At 33.1% G+C, this 10,469-nt stretch overlaps 1 long non-coding RNA gene across 4 annotated transcripts in view; it reads right to left on the bottom strand.

The window, feature by feature from the left end:
* LOC106876728 (uncharacterized) overlaps nucleotides 1–10,469 on the bottom strand; it is a 363,609-nt gene that overhangs the window by 20,784 nt on the left and 332,356 nt on the right. For all 4 annotated transcript variants that reach the window (XR_008263626.1, XR_008263625.1, XR_001410288.2 and 1 more), the window contains exon 4: nucleotides 5,975–6,048. This is a non-coding gene — a long non-coding RNA (uncharacterized LOC106876728). The remainder of the gene's footprint in view (nucleotides 1–5,974; nucleotides 6,049–10,469) is intronic.

The following is a 10,469-nucleotide window of genomic DNA, read 5'->3' as shown; positions in this document are numbered from 1 at the left end:
AGAGAGAGAGAGAGAGAGAGAGAGAGAGAGAGAGAGAGAGAGAGAGTGTGAGGATTTCATTATTTAGTTTCAGTCTACCAAATCAACTGGAAAGGCTTTCGTTGGTCTGAAGCTATCATTGAAGACACTTGTCCAAAGTGCAGCTCAGTGACACCTTGGGTAAGATTATGAAGGGGACATTTTAACCAAGCAGCCGTACCTGCACCTGTATTTCAATTAATTTTTAAAATTATGGAGAATTTTATAAAACAACTTCATTGTCATGAAGCTAGTCTTTGGGACACAATTAACATGAAATTTTGATTGAAGTTGTTAATTTAGATCTCTTTAAAACATAAAGCTTGTATCATAGAACCATGGGCAATCTCTGACAGGTTGATAATAAAAGGTTAATGTATTTAATTGTTTTTTTTTTGTTCAATTTTATATATTTTTGCTTTATTTTTCTAAAATCTTTTTTGTTCTTGTTCTTGTCTGTTGTTGAAAAACTGATACGACAATAAAATAAATATTCATTAATTGAATGGCTATGAGGCCCTTAATTTACAGGGGAGATTTAATATTTATTAAACTGAATTGATTTCAATATATGACTGGTACTGGTTTTATTGACTCTGGAAAGATGAAAGATTAAGTCAACTCTAATATGATTTAAACCAAAAGTTGAAGGGTTAAAACTAAATACTGTCATGGATTTATATTGGTCTTAGATGTAGACAGTGATTTGAACTGCTGAGTCATGTGGAATTGTCTTTACCAAAAGACACAATGTAACAACAGTAGAATGACACATGAAATAGAAATATAAACAAAGATATATTTGAATCCGCTTATGTGTACACACACACATATGATACACACACACACACACACACACACACACACACACACACACATCATCATTCAATGTCCACTTTTCCATGCTCACATGGGTTGGATGGAATTTGTTGTGGCAGATTTTCCATGGTTGGATGCCCTTCCTGTTGCCAACCCTCATCTGCTTCCAAGCAAAGTGATATTTCCCCATGACCAGATATGTTTTTGCAGAATATTGGAAATGAATGACACTGCTTGTATGACAGTGAGACTCATTTACAACTTTCATATTATGGGCATAGATTGGCATTAGTGTTTCATACATTGCTATCAGAACACAAAGAGCTAGAACAGATATTGCAAGGCATTTCACCAGACCCTCTAACAGCTCTGCTTATCATCCTGGATTGGTACCTTTTTATTATTCGCTGAAAGGCAAAGTTAGCCTTGGTAGGATTTGCAGAGAACTGGAACAATTACCACGACACAATCTATTCAGTATTAAAATCTCTGTCGATTTGCTGCCTTGATCAGTTACAAAGTAAATTAAATGTGGCAGTTTCAATAAATCATGTAATGTTTTTCTAGATTAATTTGTGGGCTGTATTTGGATTAAGTGTTCCTTGACTAATTTGTACAAGCAGTTCTTAGTGCAACGATTGTGAAACTCTAGTCATTATTATTTTGTGCATTTGTGTGTGTGTGGGGGCGTTGCTAAAAATATTAAAATTTGTTCTTCAGCAAGGCACTTAACTTTGCATGTTTCCATTTAGGTAACTGGAAAATAGATAACAGTGCACTTGTAAAGTTAACTTACAATAGGCAAGTGAGCATCCTTCTAAATGAGATTTGTCTTATCTGCTTAATGCTATGGAAACCAGAGTTATTAAATACCTGACTCACTAACTATTGTAGTCTACAAAAGGATTAACTTTTAACATACATTTAATGAATGGGAGAGTTTCTAGTTAATGTAGTTGGAAGTGTTGTTTATAAGAGCTAACTTAAATCTAAAAATATAGAGATCACTTCATTCAAGCAACTGTGTCAGAATTTAATACTTTATTTGGAAATAAAGGAAATGTGTATAATTTTCCTTTAGCATGAAAATTACCAGTTTTCATTTATTTCAGTAGTTCTGAATCATTTGTACCTCGGCACCTCCTTTCACCTTGTATATTTTTTAGAAAAAAAGAAAAGAAAAAGAACCAGATTACTTTAATTAAACAAAAAATAATTTTGTGCAGTGGTTTATTATCCAGATTTAAATGTTCAAATACCAGCCCATCCAGTGTGTGTCTCATTTTAGATATTTGTGTGGATTAAATTTTTAGATATCTGTGTTAAATTTTTATGAAAATTACTAAAGAAACTGTGAACTTATATAATGAAATAATACTGGGTCTTGGCACATCATCAGTCATGTTTCTGTTCATTGATTAGATAATGTATTACTTATATTCTAATCCTCACAAAGATCTTTCTGAAAATATGATTTAAATAGTTTATTTCTAAGAAAAATCACAACTACTCTAAACATCTAGCACTCTTTGCCCATAGGACCCTACCCCCTTCGACATTTGCTGCCCCCCCCCTCATGAGCTTACAACACCTCTGATTGGGTACTACCACCCCAGTTTAAAAACCACTAATTGAGGTGAAGAAGTCACAAATTTTCATTTATACCTATTTATTTTTAATGGCTTAGAGAAAGAAGAGCACTCATAATTCTTTTAAGAGATTCTAAAATTGGTGGGAGCAAGGAAGCTGCTCTTAGAACAGAGTGCTAACCTGAATGTTAGCAACAGAATGGATTTCTGTTAAACACAAAGGCCAAGCGATCATCATTTAATATCCAAAATTCCATGCAGGCATGGGGTAAATGCAATTTGTTGAGGAAAAAACTTTTATGGGTGGATGCCTTTCCTATCAATTATCATCACCTGTTTCTGAGTGATGTAGTATTTTCTCATGACCAGACATGTTCTTACAGAAGGTTGGAAATGAAGGATACAGCTTGCATAATAGTGATACTCATTCACAACTATCATGCAAAATCATGGGAGGGAAACAATAACACACTTATACATATACTGAAACACATACACATAAATGACAGGCTTCTTTCAGTTTCCATTTACCGAATCCACTCAAAGTGCCATGCAATGTGATTGAATTTGAAACCATGTGATTGGGAAACAGACAGTGGGATTAAGTTTAAAGAAATGACAAATATATTTACTATTAACCTTTTAATTAAGATATTGCTGTTGAAATACAATGCCTATGTTTGAATTAATTTTTAAAAATCATGAAACATTTCGTAAACTAACTTTGTTCTTATCAAACTGATATATGGAGCACAAATTATCAATAAATTCAGTGGAAAAACTGTAGTTTAGATTATTTTAAAAGAAAGTTTGTATGCAAAACCAAGTGCAGTCTTGAGAGAATTGGCTTCAAAAGGGTTAAACTAGATGCTGTAAAGTAATTCCAGAACCTTCTCAGTATTTGTTATTTATTCTAATATATATTTTCTATATTTTCCTTCTGAATATGCTAAACCATTGTAAATCATATTCTATTATTTTCTTATTAGTAGCACATATCTACTTTCTATAGTGAACTTCAGAAGAAGCCTCATTATCTACATATCATCATTATAAAGTGCACTTTGATGTGTTATTAGATGCACTTTAGACTTGCAATTTATTAAGTGTACTTCAGTATCTTATTCACACTTAACAATGCATTATCGTCCAAAATAGTGCCATAACTCTTCTATTCTAAACAAATTCCATTAATTTCAAGTCCATTGTAGTAAGTCTCCTTTTTCACAACGTAACATTGTTGATATTGCATGGCCTTTATAAACCATTAGATGATTATAATCATTATACATATTATGTCTAGTATGTACATTGATCTACAGTATTAAATGGAAGATACTGACTTTTCACTGAACTATTCTCTAAAATTATATTAAGATAACCAAAAATGTTTTCCTTTTTTTTTTCCTCTGAAGATCTTTGTTTTTGAATGTTTTTGAATAGTTAGTTTGGATTAACCAAAAAAAAAAAAAAAAAAAAAAAAAAAAAAAAAAAAAATCCTAAAATCCTAAAAATACTTCTCTGCAGCAATTTGATGATTGGTTTTCTTAGAATAAGGCATAGTTACATAGGCATTTTGCATTTTAGAAGTTTTTAGTACATAGGTTGGAAGCTGAGAGAAATAACCAGAACTAGAACTATCTAGAAACAATAGAAAATCCAGAGAAATAATCATCTTTTCTGACATAGGTAAAAGGGCACAAATTAACGAGTAAAGGTTAGTTGAATTAATTGACCCTAGAACTAAACTGAATTGATACATGATTTCTTGAACCCCAGAAAAGTGGAAGGCAAAGTTGATCTCAGTAGGATTTGAAATCAAAACATTGCAAGGGAAATAATAATAGCTTCTAACATTGAGGATCCACCCAACACCACCAAAAAAAAACAAAACAAAAAAAAACAACAAAGACAAACAAAAGCTCCACAGAGTTAGAAAGAGGAGGGTTAGGGTTAGCAATTCAAGTCCTTAATTGATATCTATTTTATTGATTCTGGAAAGATGAAAGACAAAGTCAACCTCAGCAGGATTTAAACTCAGAACATAAAGGATAATAACTAAATATTTCAAAGGAATTAGCTTCTTGCTCTACTATTTTTGCTCTAACCAATGAATGAATATTAGTATCTGTCTAGTCTAACTCATCACTGTCAATCTTCCTACTCTTCCCTCTAACACTCTGGCTATTGATCTCTTACTAACACTCTTTAGCTCTACTATCCCCTCTACTCATTGTCTTCTTAATTTACAAGAAATAGCAACAAAATCTCCCTCAAATTACTGCTTGTCATCTTAAAAAAAACAAACTAATAGACATACCAGTCAATTGTTCTTGATAAACAAAAGTTGGGAAGGTCACGCTTGACTAGAAAGCTTGTAATAATACATCTGCTCAACTGGTCCTCATTTGGGGCTAAGCAACAATCAGAAAAATAGTTGCATAAGTCTTACATCTGATCAACTTTTATGTCAAATCATACATTGATATTATTACCTTCCCTGCTCATGTCAATGTACTGTAGTTTAGCACTTGGTCAGCCCTGATGTAACAGACTCATAATCAGAAGCATTCCAACCATGACCGTCTCATCTTGTTTCTATATATCTAGCCAATATAGTATTCTTTCAAGATAGTTGAATATGATGTGAGAGAATTTTGTTGTTATTTCTAGTACTATGAACAACTTCATAAAGGCTCTCTTGTTGTTTTGTTTGTTATTGTGTTTGTGTATGCAACACTCCTGCAACCACTGCACATTTTAATCCTCTCACCATCACTCCACCTGTCTACAATGACTATTAGTCTGTACATTATATTTTATTTCATAGGGAGTCGATAAATCTCTATGTGGTTGCTTAACTTACTAGACTCTCTCTCTTTTACTCTTTTACTTGTTTCAGTCATTTGACTGTGGCCATGCTGGAGTACCACCTTTAGTCGAGCAAGTTGACCCCAGGACTTATTCTTTGTAAGCCTGGTACTTATTCTATCGGTCTCTTTTGCCGAAACGCTAAGTTATGGGGATGTAAACACACCAGTATCGGTTGTCAAGCGATGTTGGAGGGACAAACACAGACACACAAACACATACATATATATATATATATATATATATACATATATATGATGGGCTTCTTTCAGTTTCTGTCTACCAAATTCCACTCACAAGGCTTTGGTTGGCCCAAGGCTATAGTAGAAGACACTTGCCCAAGGTACCACACAGTGGGACTGAATCCAGAACCTTGTGGTTGGTAAGCAAGCTACTTACCACACAGCCACTCCTGCACCTATAGACATGTAGTTCTAGCTACAATATAATAAACCTGAACAAAAGATGGAATGGTCATTGTTGGAATGATTTTGATCATAGGCCTGCTAGATCATGTCTGACATGAGGCCAAATAACAACAATAACAGCAACAACTAGCAGTAAAAGTTCTGACTTTGCTTAGGTGAGTAATACTGTAAGACAAACTGACAATCTGTATTAATGGGCAAACTGTGGCCCACGGAACTTTCTGAATGAGATGTCTAATGAAAAATTACCTTTATAATTTTTAGCAGTGCAGCCCACTTGATTATGGCTCAAGTCTCATGTAGCCTACTTCTCATCTGGCCTGCTGTAAGAAAATGAAAGAAAACTAAAGCTTTTGGGAAAAAATATATAATAATATATAAAAATGCAATAATTATATTATTATACTATTCTATAATAAGTATACTATAAAATAAAAAAAAACTATAATTAGAATATGACATGAAATAGTTTCACTTCTATGTGCTTCTATGAATATGTATCAGAAATATTTTAAACAGGTTAGTGCATGTGTGTTTGAAATGATATATAATATTGAAAGAGAAAATTATGACAAAATGATATATAATAGATACATCTTGGGAGAGTCATTTTAGCAATGAAAACTCATATACTGGTTTTATTTAATTTCTTTTCATCATTGGTATTATAAGTTAAGGTAGTGAGTTAGCAGAACTGTTAACATATAAGTTAAGGTGGCGAGCTGCCAGAAGCGTTAGCACACCAGGCGAAATGCCAAGTGGTATTTTGTCCGTCTTTATGTTCTGAGTTCAAATTCTGCCAAGGTCGACTTTGCCTTTTATCCCTTCGGGGTCGATAAATTAAGTACCAATTACGCACTGGGGTCGATGTAATCGACTTAATCCCTTTGTCTGTCCTTGTTTGTTTCCTCTATGTTTAACCCCTTGTGGGCAATAAAGAAATAAGAAATGTTAGCATATTGGACAAAATGGCTAACAGCATTTCATCTGAATTTATGGTCTGGGTTCAAATTCTGCCCAGATCAGATTTGCTTTCATCCTTTTAGGATTAATAAAATAATAACCATTTGAGTGCTGAGGTCAATGTAATCAACTAGCCTCCTCCTCCAAAATTTCAGGCCATGTGCCTATAGTAGAAAGGGTTATTATCATTATTAAGGGTGGCATGTTGGCAGAAATGGCGATGAGCTGGCAGAAACATTAGCATGCCGGGCGAAATACTTAACGGTATTTCGTCTGCCGCTACGTTCTGAGTTCAAATTCCACCGAGGTCGACTTTGCCTTTCATCCTTTCGGGGTCGATTAAATAAGTACCAGTTATGCACTGGGGTTGATATAATCGACTTAATCTGTTTGTCTGTCCTTGTTTGTCCCTTCTATGTTTAGCCCCTTGTGGGCAATAGAGAAATAAGAAATGGTAACATGCTCAGCAAAATGCTTAGCAGCTTCTCATTTGACTTTACATTCCAAGTTCAAATTCCGTCTAAGTTGACTTTGCTTTTCATCCTTTCAGGATCGATGTTATAAGTACCAGTTAAACACTAGGGTTGAAGTAATTGACCTGCTCTCCACTTCAAAATCTCAGGCCTTGTGCCTATAGTAGAAAGGATAATTATTATTACCAGCCAACTGGCTGCCCAATTTAACCAATTAACTAATTGATTGTTTCACAAATAATTTGATCAATCAAACATTCCTTTACCATGTGTGATCTTATCAATGAAATACCTTTGTTGATCTGAGTCTATTATGGTGAACTACAGTTTGAATCCATTGTAATAGATCTGGTGCAATGAAGGCAGACTATTGATGAAGCCCTGATTGATGAGATGAAAGAACTCAAATAAACCAACTCATTGATTGATTTCTCAAATTGTTGGTCAAACAACTGATTAATTAATAAGTTAATTTGTTAACTAGTTGATTAATAATAATAATGAAAAGTGGAAAAGGACCACTGTATTCAGGTCTTATTGGACAAAATGACAGTCTCAGGATACAGCGACATCTGTTTCAGTATATAATTTCACATGAAGTATCTTACAAATTAAATGCAAAAACAAAATACAATAATATTTAAAACATAGATGCAATTATAGTTAACAATTATGGTTAAAATATGAACATAAAATTCTGTTGGATGAATCTGAATAATTTATTTCGCAGAGGAACTTGTCATATATATATATATATATATATATATATATATATATATATATATAAATAATACAGAATGGGACAAGGATGCAAAACATCCAGACAGTTGGGTGATACAAGAAAGGGACAAAACATACAGATAGACGATACAAAGAAAACACGGACAAGTCATTCAGAGTTTTCTCTCTTCAGTCGAGATCCAGATTATCTTTGCAATTTCGGCTGGTTATTCTCGATATTGCTTCAATCTGGCCAGCCCCAAGGAAAAATTAAGCTAAGAGCATTAGATTCCTTGGCTGCAGTCAAATAAATGGCTGAAACAAATAAAAGAATAAAAGAATATATACATACACCGACACACACACACATACATACATACATACATACATACATCTACATAACAGCCCACTAACTATTCTACTCTATCTGTGTAAGCTGTGGGTATAGGGGTATGATATCTACTATGCATACTGCCTATTTATAGATTAAATTAAACAGATATTCAGGATAAAATATTTACTATAGATTTTAGGGATTCCCAGTGTTATGGATTCTTGGTGTTCTTGAAAGTCTTGCTATTTCAACTAAGTTCTGGTTTGTGTTTAATTTAAATAGTAAATAACTATTCTAAGAATTTTTTTGTCTTGTTCATCCTCTACTGATAATGAATTGTTTTCTGTTGTTGCTTAAAATCAGATTAGTCCCAGCTGAGCAGACTATATCAAAAGCATGTCCTCTTTCAGTATCCATTTCAGATACATAATTCAATCTGTCTTTCTTTTTCTAAGATAAGTGTAATTCAAGGGAGATTTGGTTGCTATTTCTAACAGGCCAACCAACCACATAATGTGCCATACCATAAAATTATATATTAAATATTGTCTTTATTGTCCCCCAAAAATTTCAGTCATCTGATCTTAATGTGGTTATCTTGTTGTTTTTAGATTTTTAAACAGTCTTAGAGAGAATTTTTGCCAACTAATTGCATAGATAATTTCAGATGATTGGAGATCTTCAACTGACTGCATTACATATGTGAGAAGATACCGTATTTATATTATATGAGAACATGACAAAGAAGAAAACAGATAAAAATAAAAAGTAGAACTTTGGAAATATCTGAACTAATTACAGTCAGCCAGCTAGCTTAGCTGAAGTAAGCACTTAGAATTAGCTTTACAGCTCTGATACTCATAAAAATTTCTTCCTAAACCATACATCAGCTCAAGTGATGGTTATCCAGTATCTTATCTATTTTACCACAAGTGCTGGCTGTTCAATACCTTTGTTATTTGAAATCTTTACCTCTCCCTCCTACCACCTCTGATGTACACACACACAAACACACAGAGATTAGCTTATAAGAGGTGTAGCTCTCAATGACCTGTCCAATCCAAGTCACCATGGAAAGTTGATGCAAAATGGTGACAATTGATGGATGGATAGATACATGCATGTATGTGTGTATGTATGTATGTATGTATGTATGTATGTATGTATGTATGTATGTATGTATGTATGTATGTATGTATGTGTGTGTGTATATATATATATATACATATATATATATATATATATATGCATGCATACTTATATGTGTAGTTGTGTTATGTGCGTATGAATGTATGCATGTATATACACACACATTGATGATATGTATGAGTATATGTACATATATATTACATAAAATATGTATCTATCTGCATGTATATATATATGTGTGCGTGTGTGTGTGTATATTTATTATCACGCACGCACACATATATATTTACAAAGTGTGTGTTTATAGATTCATGCATGCATATATATTCATTCATAACACACACACACACACACACACACATCAGTCAAAAATATGATTAGAAAGATGAAATTTTGTATTATGAATACATTTTGATATAAAGATGAAAACTAATTATTTTTATGTAGTAGATATTAGCAAGTTAGAAAGCTAATTAATCTATATTACATATTATGATATAATGAATGATGAAATATTATTTCATAATTTCGACTTCTCTTTGACATTCAAGGAACTGCAAGATACATCAATATCTTATAAATTTATTGAATTTTCATCTGGATAAAAGAAAAAAAAAAGACCAAAATTTTTGCTTTGTTCAACAATAGGCTTACATTCAAGAAGACATGAACTCTACTAAAGGAATCTTTAAATGTGGTCCAGAAAACTATTTAGATTTCTAGACTTTGCCAGACAGGTGGATGCAAATCATATTGTAGATTTTGTATTACAATTCCTCAAAATGGTGATATGATTCATTGTCTTTGTGCAATTCTGGCTTATATGTTGCAGTATCATGCAAGCATAGTTGTCAGTGACAATAAAATGCAACACTAAGACAGTAAGATGTTGGTTGCTGAAAAATTTCAGTCGCATTGCAATTCCAGTGAAAAGTAACCAAAGTAAAAATGCAGGATTTTTTATTTTTTGGTCTCTTTTGCCGAACCGCTAAGTGATGGGACATAATCACAGGTTGTCAAGCAATGCTAGGGGGACAAACACAGACACACAAACACACTCTCTCTCACACACACACACACACACACACACACACACACACATATA

Source organism: Octopus bimaculoides, chromosome 3, assembly GCF_001194135.2.
Source record: "Octopus bimaculoides isolate UCB-OBI-ISO-001 chromosome 3, ASM119413v2, whole genome shotgun sequence".
Taxonomy (NCBI): domain Eukaryota; kingdom Metazoa; phylum Mollusca; class Cephalopoda; order Octopoda; family Octopodidae; genus Octopus; species Octopus bimaculoides.
Note: the sequence above shows the minus strand (reverse complement) of the source record. Positions and strands in the feature narration are given on the sequence as shown.